We start from the raw sequence: 23,751 nt of genomic DNA, 5'->3' as shown, positions 1-23,751 counted from the left end.
CACTGTAGTATGAGGGATATGCAGTCATTGAGTAAAGGCCAGACAAGAGATTCCATGTGAGGAAAGGATAAAAGACTTGGTTTGTTTCTTAAGTTAAATATTTCTGTACTTTTTTTTCATGTGCAAATGCATATCAGGACTTGAAAAGGTATTTTCCTTAAGTTTGAACATTTCTAGTTTTTATTGCTGTCCTTTTGCTTATTAAATATTGCTTGCCTAGACGACTTCCAAATTGCATTGGAGTCTCTGCACGTTTCCTTTTTTAAAGTTCTTTTTAAAAAGTGGTTAAGCAGACAGGCTATTTTTGTTTGATATTTTTAATTTTGTGACTACATGAATCTAAAGAAATCTCAAAGTGTCAATGTGCTTTTTTTGGTAATTCTGTTTGGAATAAAGTTTGATTTTCTTTTTCTTAAAAAAAAAATAGATACTGTAGACCAAATAAAAAATATACTAGAGACAGACCAGAGCAGATTGAAGAGGCAGAATAAAGAATAAGTGAACTACAGGACACGGTGACTGATTTCAAAACACACAAAAGAACAAACGGAAAAAAGGATGGAAAAATAGGAATTGAATCTCAGGGAAATGATGGACAAAACAAAACACACAAATATGAGAATCATCAGCATCCCAGAAGGAGAAAAGAAGAGGAAATGTCTAGGAAGGTTAGCTGAGAATATAACGGGGAAAAATTCCAACCTTATAAAGGACATAAATATGCAAAGCACAGAAGCCCAATGAACTTCAAATAGAATGAATCCAAGTAAGCCTTCCCCAACACACATACTAATCAGTTTGTCAAATGTTGAAAAGAAGCAGAAAATCATTAAAGGGCAAGAGAAAAACAATCTGCTACATACAACGGAAAACATGTAAGACTGAGTTCAAAATACTCAGCAGGCACCATGGAGGTGAGAAGCCAGTGGTAGAATATATTTAAGATCCTGAAAGAGAAAGATTTCCTGCCAGGAATTCTGCACCCACCCAAACTGTCCTTCAAAACTGAGGGAGAGATTAAAATTTTTCACAGAAAAACAAATGGTAAAGAATTTGTCAAGAAGAGACTGGCCCTACAAGAAATACTAAAGGGAGTTCTGCTGGCTGAAAAAAAAAAATGGGAGAAGAGGTCTGGAGGAGGGCACAGAATTGAAGAGTACCAGTAAGGGTAACTTATAAGATAAAAAGAGAAAGAGGGAAAGAAATATATAGATTTGACAAATAAAATAAAAAAGATGAGATGGTGGATTCAAGAAACACCTTTACATTTATAACTTTGAATGTTAACAGACTACTAAACTTACCAATTAAAAGATACACACATTGGCAGAATGAATTAAGAAATATAATCGAGATATATGCTGCTTACGAAAGACTCATCTTACATCCAAGGATACAACTAGATTGAGAAGTGAAAGGATGGAAAATGATGTTCCACACAAGCTGTAACCAAAAGAAAGCAGGAGTGGCTATACTAATATGGGGCAAAGTATACTTTCAATGTAAAGACATCATAAGAGACAAAGAAGGACACTATATACGAATTAAGGGGTCAATTCACCAAGAAGAAATAATAATCATAAATGTTTATGTTCCCAATCAAGGAGCTCCAAAGTACATGAGACAGACATTGGCAAAACTGAAGGGAGCGATAGATATTTCAACAATAATAGCAGGAGACTTCAATACACCACTCTCCTCTATAGATAGAACAACCAGACAGAGGATCAGCAAGGAAATAGGGAAGTTAAACAATTTGATAAATGAATTAGACCTAGCAGACATATAAAAGCCGTTACACCCCAAACACCAGGGTATACATTCTTCTCTAATGCTCATGGAATGCTCTCCAAGATAGATCATACGGTGCGGCACAAAATAGTTCTTAATAAATTTTAAAAGACTGTAATTTATTCAAAGCAAAAAGATATGAATAGCCATTTTTATGAAGAGCAAATACAGATGGCTAAAAAGCACATGAAGACATGCTCATTTTCATTAGCTATTAGGGAAATGCAGATGAAGACTACAATGAGATATCACCTCACACCTATAAGAATGGCTGCTATTGAACAAATAGGAAACTACAAATGATGGAGAGGATGTGGAGAAATTGAAATATTTATGCACTGCTGGTGGAAATGTATAATGCCACAGCTGCTATGGAACAGTCTGGTGGTTCCTCAGAGAACTAAATATCAAGTTGCCGTATGACTCGGTATATACCCAGAAGAACTGAAAGCAGTGACAGAAACAGACATTTGTACCCCAATGTTCACAGCAGTCTTATTCACAATTGCCAAAAGATGGAAACAATTCAAGTGCCCAACAGACAAGGGGATTAACAAAATGTGAATGTGGTCTACACATACAATGGAATATTATGCAGCAGTAAGATGAAATAAAGTTCTGAAGCACATGACAAGATGGATGAACCTTGAGGACATAATGCTGAGTGAAATAAGCCAGACACAAAAGGATAGATACTGTGCGATTCCACTTTCACGACTGGTAAAGGTAAAATCAGAGGCTTTTAATACAGATTATAGGGGACCAAGAGATACATGGAAGCTAGAGATGGGTGAACAGTTAATGAGGTTGAACTCAAATGTAAGGGAGTAGGTAGAAGTGAGGGTGGTTCACCAGTGGGTCTGTAAGTAAAATTAACATATCGAAGATGAACATGATTGAAAGGAGTTGTATAGACCTATATGTCCCACTGATTAACACTACAAATACAAATAAGTTCTTCCATGAACTGCTTCAAAGCTATGAATCTTGCATAAAGAGTGTATAATTTCGGGGTTTAGGGGGAAAACTGCTATTGCATGCTATGGGTTATGTTTAACAGGAAAACATCAATAGTACCACGGCAACACCAGGGGTAAATAATGGGGGGAGGTGCAAGACTTAAGAGAGTGTGCCATTAGAAAGGATTCATGTACCCTAGAAAAGCCATGTTTTAATCCTGATCTATCTCATGGAGGCAGCTGTTTCTTCTAATCCCTATTCAGTATCCCTATTCAGTTGGGAATTTGGTTAGATTATCTCCATGGAGCTATGCCTCACCCAATAGTGGCTATTAACCTTGGATTAGAGGGAGATATGTTTCCATCCATTCCAGGTGGGTCTTGATTAGTTTACTGGAATCCTTTAAAAGGGGAAGCATTTTGGGCAGAGCCACAAGGACCATGAGAACCACAAGAGCCCACGCAGCCAAAGACCTTCACAGATAAAGAAGGAAAATGTCCCTGGGGGAGCTTCATTAAACAAGAAGCCAGAGAGAGAGTTAGCAGACATCACCATGTTCACCATGTGCCTTTCCAGTGGAGAGAGAAACCCTGACCTTCATCGGCCTTTCTGGAGTGAAGGTAACCTATTGGTGCCTTAATTTAGACATTTTTATAAACTTGCTTTAATTGGGACATTTTTCATGGCCTTAGAACTGTAAACTAGCAACTTAGTAAATTCCCCTTTTTAAAAGCCATTCCGTTTCTGGTATATTGCATTCCAACAAGCAGCTAGCAAACTAGAATAGCTACTTATCATAACTTGCAAAACCCCAACCAAAACCATTCCAGCCAATCCTAAAGAAAACCTAGGGCAATATATAGGATTCTACAAATGTTCCATGCAGTAGGGTAACTTTCCAGAATCCTACAACCTCCAGATGGATCCCTAGACCAGATAAGTCCTGAAATGCAGAGGGCCCAGCCTCTCCAGAACATCAACTGTTTCCATCTTCTAGCCCATATCATCAACAGCCCCTTCAAACATGAAAAATTTAGAATGGACATAGCCCAAATACCCCTAAAAGGTGGGAGAAAGATCAAAGGTGATGGTGGAGTTATACAGAGAAGGTAGGGTTTGACAAGTGACTATGAGTGCTGAATCATTATTTTGATATTTCTTTCAGTCTCCAGTATCTTAGAGCAGCTAGAAAACCTAAAATTGTGGAATTATAACCCATACCAAACTCTGAAATCTGTTCTACAATTAATTGTTGCAATCTGCTTTGGAAATTATTGCATTTTTGTATGTTATTTTTCATAAAAAAGAAAAAAATTTTCCTCTAGCCTCTTCTAGTTTGGGAGCAGCTGGAAGGAAGAATCTGAAATAGTGGAATGGTAACCCATAACAAAATCTGTTGTATAACTACTTGTTGAAGTGTAGTTTGAAATCATTGTGTTTTCTTTCCTTTCCTTTCTTTGTATATATGTTAGATTTAACAATTAAAAAAACATTTTTAAAAAGTAAAAAAAAAAAAAAAATCCAACTATTAGTATTGTAACAGACACACATTAGAATCAAAGACACAAATAGTTTAAAGTACATGTATAGAAAAAGATATACCTTATAAATAGTAATCAAAAGAGGGCTGGAAGAGCTATGTTAATATTAGACAAGAGACTATAAGTTTTAAAATAATAAAATAGTCAATCCATAAGGGATATACAATTGTAAGAACATATGCACTTAAAAACAGAGCCACAAAATATATGATGCAAATCTGACAGAGTTGACAGGCAATTAGACAATTCAATAATAATTGTTGGAGACATCAATTCTCCACTTTCAATAGTGAGTATAATTAGGCAGATGGAAGACTTTAATAACATTATAAACCAACTAGACCTAACAGATATTTGTTGAACACGCTGCCCAACAAACAAAACACATTCATCTCAAGTGCACAGGGAACATCCCCATGATAGGCCATGTGTTTGGCCACAAAACAAATCTCAATAAATTTTAAAAGATTCAAACCATTTAAAATATGTTCTCCCACAATGTGATTAAATTAGAAATCAAAAGGAGAAGGAAATTTAGGAAATTCACAAATACATGAAAATTAAGCCACATACCACTAAATAATCAACGGGTGTAAAAAAAAAGTCAAAAAGGAAATTAGAAGATACTTTGAGATGAAAGCTACTGTATACAGCTAAAACAGTTCTTAAAGAGAAATTTATAGTCATAACACCTATAATGAAAAAGAAGTACTCAAAACATTACTTAACCTATCACCTTATGAAAGTAAAAAAAAGAAAAGGAATCCAAGGTAAAAGGAATAATGGAAATTATACAGACTTGAGCATAAATAAATGAAGTATAGAACAGACAGTCAGTAGTGAAAAGCAATGAAATAAAAAGTTACTTCTTTGAAAAGATCAACAAAATTCATAAATCTTTAGCTACACTGCACAGGCAAAAAACAAAAGACTCAAATCATTACAATCAAGAAGGGAAATTTTTATGTTACCACAATAAAAAATTACTTAAAACCCACAGGAAAGAGTGAACCTTTATGTAAACTATAGGCTCTAATTAATAATAAAAGTATAATTATATTGGTTTATCAATTATAACAAATTTTCCACATTAATACAAAATGTTAATAATTGGGGAAAATTGTGCATATGTGTGTGTGGGAGGTAATATGGGCAGACTATTTTCTACGTGTTTTTTTTTTGTAAACCTATAAAAAATAAAAAATAATTTAAAAAGGGAGAATAAAAAACAAAACAAAAAGCAGGCAGCTGCCACTTGGAGGTGCAGGGACGGGAAGGGCTTGGTCAGCTGTGTCCAGCGGAACCAGCTGCCGCCCCAGCTATGGACAGTGCCAGGGCCCGGGTGTGGAGGGTCTGAGCCCTGGGCCTCTGAGGTGGGGGCTGCACCACGGACCACCGCTGGACACCCCTCTGGCCCCAAGTCAGTCTCCTCTGCCTCCTGCTTGCTGGGGCCACATGCCTCCCACCCCCACCCCAAATTTGAGAGCAAAGTGGTCCTGCGACCAGTGGGCCTGAAGAGCTGCTGTGCTTTACTGAGGGGCTGGAGGATTTGCTGTATGTCTGGAAGGAAGAAGCAACGCCCCCCCACCTCAGGTCGCCTGCAACAACGACGGCGTTGCCTACCAGCTAGAGGACGTGGGCTACCGAAGCTGTGCTGCGGAGTTTTCTGGTGCTCGCAGACTAAGGTTTACCCGCCGAGCTTCACGTTCCTAGGGCTGCGTCCAGGGCAAGCCACATCCTCCGGGAGGTGGGCGTCTCAGCCGGCCGAGGCTCTAGGGGCGCGCAGAGCAATCTAAGCGTCCACAAGCGCTACCCTCCTCAGTGGGCTCCAGGCCGAACAGAGCGCCCATGGCTTCTGGAGCGTCAGGTCCGAGCTTGCGTCGCAGCTGATCACTGTGGACCTCGAGCCCCTACTTCTAACGCTCTCCTTCATCCTCAAGCTCCTCCTGAGGCTGCCGGCCGTGCTAGCCCTACTCTCCCACCTCGGAGCTCTCAGGCAGATCTGGGCAGGCATCCCGAGCCCTGAAGGCGAGTTTGAAGGGCCTCTTACATCCTCAGGGGTAACTGCCAGCTGTTACACAGACGATGGTCTGTGGTGGAGTCCCTGCACCCTCTTTGTAGATGACCCGCCTGCCCCCCTGGACGTCCTCTCTGAACCCTGACAAGGGCGGTAGAGGTGTAGGAACCTCGGGCAGACGCGGGCCCCTGATGGAGACGGTGGACAGTCACCAGACCCGGGACATCTGTCTGGTGCTAGTAAAGTGTTTGCTGTCCCGGAGCCCACCCAGTGAGGACCTCCCAGGTTGGAGGTGGCGGCATGGACATGGCAGCATGGATGAGGCTAGGAAACATGCTCCTGTTCATCTGCTTTGGCCCTGAAACCCCAGCCAGAGGGAGCCTTGGCCACCAACTGCAAGAATACCGTCCTGAACCCCAGCTTCCACTCTTGTGACTCCCTGGCACTGTCTCCCCCACGTCCCCCATCCCACCCCACCCCACCCCACCCCACCTAAGTACCAGGACATGGTGGTATCCTACTCAGCTGTAGTCAACATCTCAACTGACTACAGCTGTATGGGTGGGTGGTGGGGATGGAGGGGACATCCTAAGGACTCCACAGGGTTCATCCAATGACCCCTACTCCAACCCTTATGGGAACAGTCTGATCCCAGCCCACCAGCCTCTGCTTCAGCCGCATGCTTTGATCCTAGGATTCCATCCTGACATGCTTGGGGAAAAGCATAGCCCTGCACCCAAGTGCCAGTCTAGGCCCAAGACTAGTTGAACAGGGTCAGTTAGGGCTCACTCAGTGCCAGGGGCAACGCTGATATGGGCTGTCTGCCCCGTCTATCCCACTCAGAGAGTCAAAGCCTTGCAATATTTCTGAATATATATAGATTTTTTAGTATCTAACAATCTTCCAGCACTCAACAAACTAGGAAATGGAAGATAACTTCATAGCCTTGATAAAAGACGTCTATGAAAAACCCACAATTTTTCCTCCTCCTAAACTTAAATGTAATGGGGAAGGAGTGAAGGCTTCCATTTTATTAAGCTGTCCAGAATAGGCAAACACATAGAGATAGAAAGTAGATTAGTGATTGCCAAGGGAAGGATGGAAGGGGGAAATTGGGACAGACTGTTAATAGGTATGGGCTCCTTTTGGGGGCGAAGACAATATTCTAGAATAAATAGTGGTAATAACTGCACATCATAGTGAATGTAATAGAGACCACTGAATTCTACACTTTAAAATGGTCAGTTTTATGTTCTGCAAATTGTATCTAAATTTAAAATAAAGACTGACTTCTTCCCCTCTAAAATTAGGAAAAACATAAGTATGTCCCCTGTCACTTTTTTCAATATTGCACTGGCCTTTCTAGCTAAGGCAATTAGGTAAAACAAAACTATTGGCATCTGTATTGAGAAGGGAGAAGTAAAATTATCTCTATTTGCAGATGACCTGATCTTGTATATAGAATATCCTAAGTAAATTTTCAGGATACAGCATCAATACCTAAAAACTTTTGTACTTCTATACTCCATCAAATGAACAATCCAACAATGAAATTAAGAAAATGGTTCCACTTAACCATAGCATTAAAAATACTCTTGGGAATACATTCAGAAAGAAGTGAAAATTTTGTACACAAAAGACCTATAAAACATTTTTCAAAGAAATTAAAGGTGATCTAAATAAATGGAAAGACATCTCATGTTCATGGATCAGAACACTTAACATTGTCAAGATGGCAATTGTCAGCAATTTGCTCTACAGATTCAATGCAATCACTATTTTTTTTTTTTTTTTACATGGGCAGGCACCGGGAATCTAACCGCGGTCCTCTGGCATGGAAGGCGAGCATTCTTGCCTGCTGAGCCACCGTGGCCTGCCCACAATCCCTATTTAAGATCCCAATTCTCTTTGTCAATTGTCATTTGATCTTAACATTCATATAGAAATGCTCAGGACTTAAAAGGGCAAAACAATATCAAAAAGAAAAGCGGAGTTATATATTTCAAGCCTTACTACAAAGCTACAGTAATAAAGAGAGTATACTAGACACCACAGAATTGAGAGTTCAGAAACATTTCCTGAAATTTGTGATCATTTTCAACAAGAGTGGCAAGAAAATTCCAATAGGGAAAGAATAACCTTTTCAACAAATGGTACTTGGAGAACTGGATTTGCACATGCAAATGAATGAAGCTGAAACGCTACTAAGAATTTCACTCAAAATGGATCAAAGACATAAATATAAGAGCTAAAACTTCGTGCAGTTGGGTTAGAGAATGTTTTCTTAGATATGACACCAAAAGCACAAGTGATAAAAGAAAACAGAAAAACTGAACTACATTAAGATTAAACACTATTAATGTTGCAGATGACAAAATCAAGAATGTACCAAAATAAATAAATAAATAAATAAACACCTCACAGAATGGGAGAAGTATTGGAAATCAAATATCTGATGAAGGAATGTATCCAAAATGTATATAGAACTCTTACAACTCAACCTAAAAAAAGACAAACAACCTAATTAAAAATGGGCATGAAGGGTGCACAGGTAGTTCAGTGGTAGAATGCTCGCCTTTCATGCGGGGGACTCGGGTTCAATTCCTGGGTAATGTACCCCCCCCCCAATAAAAGGGGCAAAGAACTTGAATAGACATTCCTCTAAGGAAGATATACAAATAGCTAATAAGCACCTCAAAAGATGCTCAACATTATTAGCCACTAGGTAAATGCAAATACCACATTGATAAACTACTTTCTAGACAGCTAGGATGGCTATCATTTAACAACAACAAAAAACCCCGAAAATAACAAATGTCATCAAGAATGTGGAGAAAGTGAAACCCTCTTACATTTCCAGTGGGAATGTAAAATGGTGCAGCTGCTGTGAAAAACAGTTTGACAGTTCCTCAAAAAGTTAAACATAGAATTATCATAAGATCCTCCAGTTCCGCTCTTAGGTATATACCCCAAACAATTGAAAACAGGTGTTCAAACAAAAGCTTGTACACTTGCTGAAACAAAAACTTTTACTTATTCATAGCAGCACTATTCCCAAAAGGTGGAAATAAACCAAAAGTGCATCAGTGGATGAATGGATAAGCAAATTACTGTATATATATATATATATAAAGTAATAAAGAACTGATACATGCTACAACATGGATAAGCCTTGAAAACATCACCCTAAAAAACAAAAGAAAGTTTAAGTTTATGCAAAAGGCCATATACTGTATGATTCCATTTACATAAAATGTCCAGAAGTGGCTGTAGTAGATTGAGTTATTCAAGTCCCTAAACCCTGTTCCTATAAGTATGAACTCATTTGCACTGACAATCTTCAAATATCTTTTTAAGATGAGGCCAAATTGAATCAAAGTGGACCTCAATCCAAGATAACTAGAGTCCTTATAAGGAAAAGAAATCTAGGCAGAGAACCAGAGGACTGATCAAGAGGGATGGAAGCCAGAGGAAAATACAGGGAGACATGATTGCCATGTGACAGAAGTAAAGATCAATCATCTACAAGTCACCACTGAGGCACGAACTGCAGAAACCTTGATTTTTAATTTCCCAGCCTCAAAACTGTGAGCCAATAGATCCCTGTTGTTTGATACAAGACGTCTGGTGTTTGTTATAGCATCCCTTGCAAACCAAGACACTGCCCATATTTTTACCTTCTGTGCTGAGTCATATAAATATTTATGCATGTTAACTTCTTTTCTTTTGCTTTTGTTTTCCTTTTTCTTTTTTCTCTTCTATATCATATGGAGTGCATTGGTGGTGGTTAATTTTAAAAATTAGTCCATAGGTAACAGAATATCAAAAAGGAATTGTGACTGAATTTTCATCTTTGGAGGAATAAATATCACTAAAAGATTCTGGATTTGGAACCAGATATGATAACCAATGAGTTTTGGGTCTCCCTTTTTGGGGAGAGTATGATTTTATTTACACAAGGGATGGCCATATTTTATTATTGCAATTGTTTGGAAGTTTAAATGGAAGAAGTATTTGCATTAATATTGAGCATTAAGGAGTGGACTGTAATGGACAGCTGTCTTTATGTCTGCTCCAAATCTTTTGCAAATCCTCTCCTTATTTTGATTGGTCACTGTGTTGTGAATCCTGTCTTCCCCAGGGAGAGCTTTTAAAAATGTCACAGCTTCCCTCGTGGCTAAAGTGCAAATATGTGACCTGTCTTCTGTAAATCAGAAGTTACTGAATGAGGCTTGGATTTGGAAGTGAGCTATATGAAGAAAGAGGTTGGCCTGTTTGGCTGGCATGAGTGGCAGCAGGGGCAGCATGTTTTGGAGATTGTTGGTGGAAGTGGCAGCTTCTCCGTGTGGCAGAGGCTGTATATCTGAGGGGTTTAGTGGTGGCAGCTTCCTGATTGGACCAGTTCAGCAGCATGTTTTGGGATTAGCAGCTGTAGCGACTTCCTGGAGTCAGCAGAGGCAGTGTGGTTCTGTTTCATCACACTGACTTTGTCAGGACAGGCTGAAGTGTGGTTCTGAAAGATGTTTCTAGAATCAGGATCTAGAGTCTTCTTTTCCATACTTTTCTATACTATGATTCTTGAAAGCTATCTAGGGTAATTATGTAATCTTCACCATTCACACTTGGAATCTTTTGAAAGTGAAAGAGTACTCTATTACTCTGGGATAATAGGCGTAAACTGAGGCTTTCCCAGGAGAATTGGGGCATCTCTATATTTTAATGTTATCTCTATATTTTAATGTTTCCTGTTATGCTTAAATTATCTAGAGTGGAATCTTGTTGTCTGCAACTGATAACTTTGACTCATATATACCACGTTTTGGTTTGTATATAACAAAGAAATCAGGTCCTTAATAATGTTGAAATTGTCTAAACAATCCAGTTTGAATATACTTACTCAATACTTCATCCAACAATTCATTTCCTCTCTCGTTCTTTCCTTCTTTCACTCACTCACACATGCATCGTGCTTTTTTGATTGCCTACAACTCCTTGCACGTCATTCACCTAGGAATCCAATAAAGAAAAAGACACAGTCCCTGCACTCTGAAAGCTAACAACTTAGCTGAACAAGCTTTGATGATTCAAATTCACTTGCTTTCCATCTTTAATAATCATATACCATATAATTATTCCATTCTAGAGCCTACAGCACTCACATGCATTCATTTCATCTCATTCATTTATTCATTCCCTCATTCCACAAAAATGTGTTGAGCACCTTCTATGCTCCCAAGTTTCTTAGTTGTTGGGGGATATAGGGTTGAACAGAACACAGTTCCTGTCCACATAAACCTGTGTCTATTGGAGGAAAATAGTAGTTTTAATGGGATAATTTCCTAAAGATTAGTGAGAAGCACAGTAAGAAAAAAATTTCATCTCTGCAGAAACCTTGCAAAATGGGAATTAGTATTTCATTTAACCGATGATGGAAATCACATCCAGAGGGGTTAAGTCTCCCAGCTCATAAGCTGGGGAGCTGAGGTTCAAACCCAGGTCTTGTGATTCCAAATTCGGTGCTCATCTAACCAAGAAAGTTAGGTGAAGAGTTTCGAAAGAGTATGTGTAAAGAAAACTTCTGGAAATCAAATTCATTTTCAAAAGGAATAGAAAAGCTGACTACTTAGAAAACTTAATGTCAAACCCTTGTGAGAATCAAACATAAACATACTGTGGGATCCCTGGAGCTATCTAGACCCCCAGCAGCTGGATTTGCTAACATGCCCACTTCATATAATTTACTACAAGGCACTGGTCACACACACTACAGGCACTGACTCAAGTACCCTTTCAGGATTTGGGAAAGTTTTTATTCATCTACCAAACAAGACCTGTCCCTCAGATCCTCAGAGACATGGAGATGGTGATTTTCCTGGGCATTTTCAGCAAAGGTAGTCCTAAGATTCAGAGCAAACCAAGGAACCCTTTTTATCTTCCTAAGACAGAGTCCATCTAAGTCTGAAGATTTTCCTTAGAGTCTCGTATCAGCAAAAAGTTGGAAGCAATCTAAGTTTCTATCAGTTAGGAACTAGGTTAAATAAATTATCACCTATCTGTACTCTGAATTGCTGTTTCCTAAAGAAAGATCATTCCATGTAACTATGTGAAGAAAGACCAATCACATTGTCAAGAAAAAAAAAGTCAGACAACTTGGTCTTTTTCTTTTAATGCAATTTTATTGAGATATTTTCACATATCATATCATCATCCAAGGTATACAATCAGTGGTTCACAGTATCATCATATTGTTGTGTATTCATCATCACCATAGATTTTTGAACATTTTCATTAATCCAAAAACAATAAAAGTAAAATAGAGCACCCAAAACATCCCTTACCCCTTGTGCCAGTTTTAATCTGTTGTGTACCCCAGAAAAGCCATGCCCTTTAATTCTCATTCAATATTGCTAGGTGGGAGCTTGTTGTTTAGCCATGGAGAAGTCACCCACCCAATTGTGGGTGACAACTTTTGATTAGATGGCTTCCATGGAGATGTGTCTCCACCCGTTAAAGATGGGGTTGCTTACTGGAGCATGCAGCCAGAGACCTTTGGAGATGAAGAAGAAAAATGCCCCCAGGGGAGCTTCATGAAACTACAAGCCTGAAGAGAAGCTAGCAGGCATCACCAAGTTTATCATGTGCCTTTCTAGTTGAGAGAGAAACCCTGAACTTCATCAGCCTTCTTGAATCAAGGTATCTTTCCCTGGATGCCTTAGATTGGACATTTCTTAGATGCCTTAGATTGGACATTTCTATAGCCTTGCTTTAATTTGGACATTTTCACAGCCTTAGAACATGTTAACTTGCAACTTAATAAATTCCCCTTTCTAACAGCAGTTCTGCACAGGGATAAGGAAGTCATTGTCTATATTTTAGAACCACACGTACTCTTTGAGACCAAAGGAAGGAAGGTTTATTTAGTCTGGAACCTAAATTTTCTGTAGCACATATTCTAACTCAACCTATCTGTATAGCTCATTTGACCAACTGAAACACAGGGAGCCCAGAATAAGAAAGAGGCTCTTTAATCCTGTATAGCTTAATATACAGGATATATATGCCTGGATATATCCTAGAGTATATTAAGCAGATAATCAAAAAGTATTGGCAAAGTCTCTTGAGGGATGGGACAGAAAATATGGAACTATTAAACCTTACCATCAGGGAATTCCCTGATATTGTGTCAAACATTAGGGACACCCAAATCAATAGGCCAAGCCCTTGATCTTGAGCCTTGCTCTTGTGAAGTTTATGTAGGTAGCTGAGAAGCTCAGTTTACCTATAGGTATGCCTAAGAGTTACTTCTGGAGGACCTCTTTTGTTTCTCAGATGTGGCCTCACTCTTTCTAAGCCCAACTCTGCAGGTGAAATCATTGCCATCCCCGCTACGTGGGACATGACATCCAGAGATGAAAGTCTCCCTGGCGATGTGGGAGATGACTCCTAGGGATGAGATTGGCCGTGGCACTGTGGGATCAACAATTCTGACCTTACTAAAAGGGGGAAAAGAAGTGTAACTAATTAAGTATCAGTGGCAGAGAGAGTTCAAATAGAGTTGAGAGGCTACTCTGGAGGTAGATATTATGCAAACTTCAGTTAGATATTGCCGCCTATCATAAACTGCCAAACCGCAACCAAAACCATTTCAGCCAATTCTAAAGAACACCCAGGGTAATATATAAGATTCCACAAGGGTTCCATGCAGTGGAGTAATTTTCCAGAAACCTCCAACCTCCAGATGAGACCCTGGACCAGGTAAGTCCTGAAACCTAGAGGGTCCCACCTCTCCAGAACATCAGATAGTTCCATCTCCCTACTCCACTTACCCCATATTATTGACAGCCCCTTCCAACATAACAAAGTTAGAATGGCCATAGCCCAAAAACCCCTAAAGAGGGGGATAGAAAGATCAAAGGTGATGGTGGAGTTATACAGAGAGAATAAGATTTAACAAATGAATATGACTGCTAAACCATTAAATTGATATTTCTTTTAGTCTCCATATCTTAGAGTAGGTAGGAGTAAAAACCTAAAATTGTGGAATTGTAACCCATACCCAACTCTGAAATATGTTCTACAACTAATTGTGGTGCTGTGCTTTGAAATTTATTGGTTTTTTTTGTATACGTGTTATTTTTCACACACAGCAAAGTCAATTGTGATGATAAAAAATATATATATTTAAGCCTTCTAGTCTCCTATATTCTGGAGCAGCTAGAAAGAAAAATCTGGAAGAATCGTGTGGTAGCCCATGACGAACTTTGGAATCTGTCCTGTAACTACTTGTTGAAGAGTGCTTTGAAAACTATTGCTTTTTTCTTTCTTTGCTTTCTATATGTGTAATATTATACAATAAAAAAGTGTTTTTAAAAAGCTGTTCTGTTTCTGGTATATCACATTCTGGCAGTTTGCAGACTAGAACACTCCCCCCCCCATTGTTTATTTATTTTTTATCTTTATTTTCTTACTCATCTGTCCTTACACTGGATAAAGGGAGTGTCAATCACAAGGTTTTCACAATCACACGGTCAGGTCATAAAAGTTGTATAGTTACACAGTCATCTTCAAGAATCAATGCTACTGGATTACAGTTGAATGGTTTCAGGCATTTCCCTGTAGTTCCTCCAATACACCAAAAACTAAAAAGGGGGTATCTATATAATGCAGAAGAACAACCTCCAGGATGACCTCTAGATGCTGCTTGAAATCTTGCAACCACTGAAACTTTATTTTGTTTCATTTCTCTTCCTCCATTTGGTAATTCTCAATCCCATGATGCCAGGTCCAGGCTCATCCCCAGGAGTCATGGTCCATGCTTCCAGGGAGGTTTACACCCCTGGGAGTCATGTCCCATGTAGGAGGGAGGGCAGTGAGTTCACCTCCAATTTGGCTTAGAGAGAGGGGCCATATCTGAGCAACGAAAGAGGTCCTCTGTGGGTGACACTGTGGCATAATTATAGGTAGTCTTAGCTTCTCCTTTGTATGAACAAGAATCATAAGGGCAAGCCATAAGATTGAAGACTTGGCCTATTAAACTGGTGGTCCTAATGCTTATAAAAGTATCAGGTCTTCCCTAAGTAAGGTAGTTTAATATTTCCACATTTTCCCCCTGTCTTTAAGGGGATTTTGTAAATAGTGTTTTATCTTCTGCCCAGATCACTCTGGGATGTATCAGGGCATCACACTAACCTGTACAAACCAACAAGACCTCACTCTCTAGTCAAGGTTCCATGTAATTATGATGTTCAAATAAACTGCCCATACAAGTTAAATTATGTGCTACCAAAAATATAAATTTTGTACCAAATAAACATCTCTTCCTTTGGTCTCACACAAAAGATGAAGTTTTAAAATACAGTCAGTATCATCCTTTACCCTTCAATCTGATATACCTTAATCTTATCTAGATCAGCTTCGTTCATATCTCTAATTGAAGTCTGATCATTTTTTCAGTGTATTTAACGGTTGTTGTCCAGAGTAATGCTGACTTTCAGAACTGCAGAACTCTGAGTCTCACACAGATATCCAAAGTTCTAGGGAATGGCCAGGTTTTGCACAAATATCTCAGCATCTCAGAATTTAGAAATAACAGTTACAACTCAGGAATAGATGTGACTGCTGTCTGAGCTTACAACCCAAGGAACCTTTACAATAAGCTTTCCCCTGATAACTTATGCTCTCAAATTCAATTTCCAGAGTTTACACAGTATAGTTAGTCCATATTAGTGAGGCATTATGATATCTGACTTTTCTTTTCTGGCTTATTTCATTCAACATACTGTCCTCAAGTTTCACTCACCTAAATGCATGCCTCACAACTTCTTTCCTTCTTGCAGCTGCTCAATATTCCATTTTATGTATACACCATGGTTTCCTTTTCCATTCAGCAGTCAATGTACGTAAGCCACCTCCATCCATTGCAAATAGTGAATACTGTCACCATAAACACCAGCGTGCCAATGTCTGCTCTTGTCCCTGCTTTCAGTTCTTCCAAGTATAGACCTAATAACGGGGTTGCAGAATCATATGGTAACCCTCAGCAGCCTCCTGTGGAACCACCACACTGCCCTCCAGAGGGGCTGCATCTTTCTACTTCCCCACCAACAGTGAATAGGTACTTCTCTTTCTTCACATTTTCTCCAGCAGTTGTATTTTTCTGTTTATTTTTAAGCAGTTTTGTTCACATACCATACAATCTATCCTAAGTAAACAACCAGTGGTTCCCAATATAATCACATAGCTATGCATTCCCCACCACAACCTATGAGGTCATTTTCATTTCTCCTTCAAAGAAAGAAGAGGAAAAAAAGAATAAAAATTTAAATTTAATAAAACAGGAAACAATAGCACACTATTAGCTTTGGTATATTGCCATTGTTACGTTTAACGGAAGCATATTACAATGTTACTGTTGACTATAAACCTTAGTTTGCATTGATTGTATTTTTTCCATCTACCATCCCATTTTCAACACCTTGCACTATTGACATTCATCTGTTCTCCCTCATGTAAAAACTTTCTTATATTTGTACATCTAATCACCATCATTGTCCACTGTAGGTTTTGCTAAGTTATAAATTCCCAGTCTTAATCTTCTACCTTTCTTTTTGGTGTCATACATTTCCCCAACCTTCCTCTTTTCAACCATACTCACAATCAAATTTGTTCAGTGTACTTACAATATTGTGCTACCATCAGATAGTATTGTGCTACTCATTTCTGGATCTTTACAATCAATCCTGTTGAACATTCTATACTCCTTCAGCATCAAATACCCAATCTGTACCCTCTTTCTATCCCCTGATAACCAATGTTCTCAACATCAACTCTCAAAGTTCACTTATTAATGTTAGTTCATATTAATGAGACCATACAGTATTTGTCCTTTTTTTCCTAGCTAATTTCACTCAACAGAATATCCTCAGAGTTCATCCACATTACTGCATGCTTCAAGACTTTATTCTGATATATTCTATTTTATTGTTTTTCTCTCTTTTTACCCTTTCTGGTAGTCTTCATTTCTACACTTTTCTCCAGACCTCTTTCTCTCCTGTCTTTTCCTATCTGCCATAGTACTCCCTTTAGTATTTCTTGTAGAGCAGGTCTCTTGTTCACAAACTCTTTCAGCATATTTTTGCTGAAAATATTCTAAGCTATCTGTGATATTTAGATTCAGGTGTCAACTTGGTCAGGTGATGGTGCCAAGCTGTCTAGTCATGCAGGCACTGGCCCAACCATTACTGCAAGGAAATATCATGGCTGGTTAATAAACTGGAAAGCTGTTTATTAAATCGCCGGTCAGTTGATTGCATCTGTGGTTAATTACATCTATGATCAACTAAGGGAGTGTCTTCCTCAATGAGAGAATCTAATCAGTTGAAGATTTTTGGGGGAGAAGAGAGAATTTTCACTACTTCTTCAGTCAGCCAGCCTCTTCTGTAGAGTTCATTGGGGAACTTCATTGAGTTGTTAACCCTACGGATTTTGGACTCTTGCATCCCCATGGTTGCGTGAGACATGTTTATGAATCTCAAATTTACAGATACCTCCCATTGATTCTGTTTCTCTAGAGAAACCTGATTAATACACTATCCCTCATTTTTGAAGGACGGTTTTGCTGGATATAGAATTCTTGGTTGGCAGTTTTTCTTTTTCAGTATCTTAAATATATCATACCTCTGCCTTTTTACCTCCATGGTTTCTGCTGAGAAATTCACACATAGTCTTATTGAGCTTCCCTTGTATGTGACAGATCACTTTTCCCTTGCTGCTTTTAGAATTCTCTCTTTGTCTTTGATATTTGACAATCTGATTAGTAAGTGTCTTGGAGCAGTCTATTCTGATCTATTCTATTTGGGATATGCTGTACTTCTTGGATCTGTAATTTTATGTCTTTCAAAAGATGGGAAATTTTCAGTAATTATTTCCTCCATTATTCTTTCTGCCTCTTTTACCTTTTATTCTTCTTCTGGGGCACCCATAACATGTATATTCATGTGCTTTATGTTGTCATTCAATTCCCTGAGACCTGCTTATATTTTTCCATTCTTTTCCCTATCTGTTCTGTTGTGTGTAGGATTTCAGATGTTCTATCCTCTAGTTCACTAATCCTTTCTTCTACCTCTTCAAATGTACTGTCATCTCCATTGTGCTTTTCATCTCTTCTATTGCGCCTTCATTCCCATGAGTTCTACCATTTGTTTTTTCAAGCTTTTGAGTTATTCTTTATGGTCCTTTCATGTCTTGTTTATATCCTTTATCTCTTTTGCCATATCTTCCCTCAACTTGTTGATTTGATTTTTGAATTGATTTAATGTGCTTGTTTGAACATCTTTAAATAGTTATTTCAACTCCCATATCTCATTTAAAGTGTTAGTTTGTTACTTTGACTGCACCATATCTTTGTTTTCCTGGTATTACTAGTAATTTTTGCTAGTGTCTAGGCATCTGATTCCTTGATTAATTTATTCTGGAGGTTGTTTTCACTCTTTTACCTAAGGTTTTCTTGTTGGTTGGCTTTGTTCCCTATATTTTCCTTGGCATTCAGTTCAGCTTATTCTAGACCTCTAGCATAGTTTCTGTTTAATTGATCAGAATTTTTCAGCTCTTGTTTTTCTAGTTCTTGCCCTGCCTATATGACTCTTCTTTTTGAGGAAGGTCTTCCCAGATATCATTGACCTCAATCAGATTTCCCAGAAAAGGCTGGCCCAGGTCTCAGGAAGAGGGTGTAATAAGTGTTAAGTTTGCCTGCTTATGAGACCCAGCAGGTTATCTGACATTCCTGTGGAGCCTCTGGACTTTGTGCTTTTCCTATCCTGCCCAGCAGGTGGCACTTGTTAGCCCACAGGTCCCCATTGATGTAAAGTGGTGTGGAACCTTTAATTCTCAGCCCGCCAGGGGTGTGGTTGAGACAGAGGCTAAAGTGGAAGGCAAGCTTCAGCTGCTTCTGATTCTCAGCCCCTGGAGTCTAAATTCTCTGATGGAGCACCACCACTTGAGCTGGGCCCCACCCAACCCCCCTCCTCCTTTCTTTGGATGGAGATGCCCTTTAAGGAATTTTCTTCTTCACCTGACTTCTTACTTTGTCTATTAGATCTATCTTAACCTGCCCTTGCCTGGGTCAGCACTGACAATTGGAAATGCCTGAGGCTTTCTCTAATGAGCTACTTAAAATTATTTTAAAAGAGAAAAATAAAATAAAATCCTTTTTCAGAGCCTGTCCCCAGGCCCCAAGTTTTGCCAATCAAGAGCCAGAGCTGGAATCCAGCTCTAGGTGCCCCTTTTCTTGGGGCACAGCCCTTTTCCAGTATTTTGAGCTCATCCAACTCTAAAAACTTCCATTTTTTTTTCCTTCATCAGGCCCATCTCCTCTGCTGGTAGAGACCTCAGGGTTGCTTTCCTGCTTTCTCTGGGTTTATCTGTGCTCAGAGGTTGCATTCAGTAGTCCAAATTTGTTCATTAAAATCACAATTGGAGCCTTGGTTGAGCTATCTTCCCTTGCTTCTGGTAGCAACTGCTTCTTCTTCCTGCAAGGAAGTGTATTCCACAGCCTGCTTTGTCAGTAGAGGATGGGCACCAGCCTCTACAGTTGGGGGCTTTACTTACAGTTCTGTGCTGTGATCTCAGCTGTTCCACTCATTCTCGACTGGTGTACAATGTGTGTTTTGTCACAGATGTCCCTCAAACAGTTATTCCAGACAGTTCCTGGCTATTTACTAGCTGTTCTAGAGGACCAGCTCCCTATGATCTCTTTTTATTAAGACAAACAAAATATGAACCTCAGTACTTCAGCTGCATTATGAAACAGTTTGGCAGTTTCTTAAAAATTTAAACATTTACTTACCATATGACCTGGCCATTCTTCTAGGAGAGGAATTCTTCTTCCAAGAGAAAAGAAAGTGCCTATGTCAACATAAGCACTGCTACTGGAATGTTCATTCTTCACAGCCTAAAATAGGAAACAACAAAAATGTCCATTAACAAGAGAATAGATAAACAAAGTGTATACATCCTACAGTGATATCATTCAGCAATAAAAAGAGCAAACTATTAATTCATGCAATAACATGGATAAATCTCAAAATAATTATGTTGAGTAAAAGAAATCTGGTTTTAAAAGAATACATACTGTATAATTCCATTTGTATGAAATGCTATAAAACTGATCGTTGGTTGCCTGAGAATGGTCGTGGCCTAAGGGATGGATCTCAGATGGATGTGAGGAAACTTTTAGATTGATGGGAATGCTTGATACCTTGATTGTGGTGAGGGCCTGGGAGGACATGTGTGACAAAGGTCATCAAATGGCACACCTTAAATATACTTGTTGTCCATCAATCAATTTCAGTAAATTTGGACGAAACATTTTAAACCTCCAAAAAAGTTTGAATATGTACATAATTGTCTATGTAAATGCATAGCCAAATGTCTGGAAGGAGACTTCCTTCTCACCAGACTTTTAGCAGTGGTAATCCCTGAGGAGGGCAATTGGAGTAAAATGATCCTTACTTTTTATTCTCCATGTAATCATGATTTTTTTAAATGAAATATATTCATGTGTTTTTCATGTAATTAAAGAAAAAGGAAAGCATGAAAGGAAAAAGGCTTTGTGTATATGGCAAAGGTCTGCTTTGGGGTGAGATGTGGCGAGAGGAGAGGAGAAATGAGGAGGTCTCTGCTCCCCACTTCATTCCCCACAACCACCTTCTGCCAACACTTTTCCCTCAGCCCAGAACTTACATCCCGTGATGGTCCATTCCATGTGTCCACCTGACTGGGAAGGGTGCCCAGCTGTTCAGTCAAAACTGGTCTAGTTGTTGCTGTGGAGGGATTTTGTAGAAGGGATTAGCCTCCATGATCTGAGAGATAGATAGATATAGATGATAGATAGATGATAGATAGATAGATAGACAGACAGACAGACAGATAAATAGATAGACAGATGATAGATAGATGACAGACAGACAGATGATAAAGATAGGGTTGGACTTCCTGGAGGTCTGACATCACCCCCACTTGTTGGCAGTCCTCATCCAATCAGTGGGGTTCTTAAGAGCAAAGAACTGAGGCTTCCATGAAGAAGAAGGAATTCTGCTGCTAGACCATGCCCTCCATTCCTTTCTGAGTTTCCATCCTGATGACTTTGGGCTCAAGAATTCAACATCATTCTTACCAGAATTTCCAACCTCTGGCCCACTCTAAGGAATTCAGACTTGCTAGCCACCACAATCATGTAAGCCAACTCCCATTAATAAACCTTAGTGTATTATATATAGGATAAAATCTTATTATATTATATATGTATCATGTATATGTATATATCCTGTTCGTTCTGTTTCTCTAGAGAAACCTGACTGATGCACTTCTTCTACCACACTGCTAGGCTTCTACACATGCTGTTCCCTTTGCCTCGAGTGCTCCATGCAGGACCATCTGTATATGCTTCAAATCCAGGAAAGGAGGTACTTCTGAGGACTTGTCCAAGCCTTGCCTTCCTTGCTCCCTCCTCTCAGCTCCCACAGTCCCTGGGATCCTTTGGCCTTCACTCCCCCCACTCCCCCCCAGTGCACCATTCCTGACACTCCCAGCCCTTCTCCTCCCAGAGGACAGGAGCTTTTGACCTATCTCTGGTGCCTCGGAGGCTGGGACAGCAGCCAGAACAGCACAAGTGCTCAGTTACTGACTGAAGACGGAGCCCAGGAGGGAGGGATGGGGTGGGCACTGGCAGAGGAGGTGGTCATCGTGGTCCCTGAGGAGGCTGCCAATGCCTTCATGGTGCATGAAGCAGCTGCCAGCGCCTTCCCAGAGCTGTGCCCTGGGGACTCTAGATGCCCTTCAGGGGAGCTGGTTCCAGCCAATTGGTTTTCTGAAGGCCACCAAACTGCTAACTCCCTGAAGGACAAATACAGACTCCAGGTCTAAGAGTAGAAGAAAAGCTATAACCTGGGCAAGGAATCAGAGGCCAAGAGGCTGGCAGAAACAGATACATAAGCAGAGATGACAGCGAAATCATGACAGCAACACAATTCCATTGAGTTCACTGCTCAAAACCCAGCACTCTCCTGAGCAAGTCACATTTCCATTTTGCAAATGAGAAAAATGGAAGCTCTGAGAATTGGAATCACTTGCCCCAGGAGGCACAGCTAATCAGTGGCCTCATTAAAGTTTGACAGGCTGTTTCTGTCTCCAAAGCTGGTGCTCTTACCACTTCATGGGGTAATGTGATTAAGGTCCAGGAAGGATATTGGGAAAGAAACCCACATTTTGGCTCTTGCATTGATGTTCTAGCCTGCATGCATTATTTATTAATGCATAACAAGTTACTCCAAAATTTACCTGATTAAAATAAACTTTGTTGGATTTTTTTAAACCACAGGGAGTTGAGTGGTTTTGGCTCATGACCCTTATGAGGCTGCAGTCAAATTGTCAGGCCAGTTGATGTCATCTGAAAACTTCATTGGGGCTGGAGGAGCTGTTTCCAAGATGGTGCCTCACACAGCTGCTGGCTGGAGGCCTCAGCTGCTCGCTGCCTGGGCTGCCCCATAAGGATTTTCAGCTACCACACAACAGGGGGTCCTGCTTCGCCAGAGGATGATCCCAGAGAAAGGACAGGGGATGTCTCAGTTCCTTTTATGACCTCATCTCAGAAGTTGCATGCCATCACTTGGCATTATTCTCGTCCTTAGAAGTGAGTCACTAAGTCCAGCTCACACTCAAAGGGATGAAAGGGAGATTCCATCTCTTGAAAGGAGGACTTGCAAAGATTTTGTGGCCATATATTTTTTTATTTTTATTTATTGATACATATATTAGATATTCTCATACCATGTAATCATCCAAAGTGTACAATCTGTGGTTCACATCATCATATAGCTGTGCATTTATCATCACAATAGATTTTTTTTTCTTTTTTGTGAAAAATAGCAATACAAAAAAGCAATACATTTCAAAGTGCACCGCAACAATCACTTGTAGAACAGGTTTCAGAGTTTGGTATGGGTTACAATTCCACATTTTTAGGTTTTTACTACTAGCTGCTCCAAGACACTGGAGAATAAAAAAACCATCAATACAATGATTCAGAAATTATACTCATTTCTTAAACCCGACCTTCTCTGTATAACTTCACCATTACCTTTGATCTTTCTCCCACTGTTTAAGGGTATTTGGGCTATGCCCATTCTAACTTTTTCATGTTGGGAAGGGGCTGTCAACAATATGAGATAAGGAGATAAACAAGTTAATATTCTAGAGAGGCTGGCCCCTCTTCATTTCAGGACTTATCTGGTCCAGGGACCCATCTGAAGGTTGTAGGTTTCTGGAAAGTAACACTATTGAATGGAACCTTTGTAACATCTCATATAATGCCCCAGGGGTTCTTTAAGGTTGGCAGGAGTGGCTTTGGTTGGGCTTGGCAAACTATATATGTAACAATGTCTAACA

At 39.6% G+C, this 23,751-nt stretch overlaps 1 pseudogene; it reads left to right on the top strand.

The window, feature by feature from the left end:
• Positions 1-908: 908 nt before the first annotated feature.
• On the top strand, positions 909-22,230 carry LOC143675710 (erythropoietin receptor-like; annotated as a pseudogene).
• The last annotated feature ends 1,521 nt before the right edge of the window (positions 22,231-23,751 follow it).

The sequence above is a fragment of the Tamandua tetradactyla genome, chromosome 3 (genome assembly GCF_023851605.1).
Source record: "Tamandua tetradactyla isolate mTamTet1 chromosome 3, mTamTet1.pri, whole genome shotgun sequence".
Taxonomy (NCBI): domain Eukaryota; kingdom Metazoa; phylum Chordata; class Mammalia; order Pilosa; family Myrmecophagidae; genus Tamandua; species Tamandua tetradactyla.
This window is presented reverse-complemented; position numbering and strand designations above follow the sequence as displayed.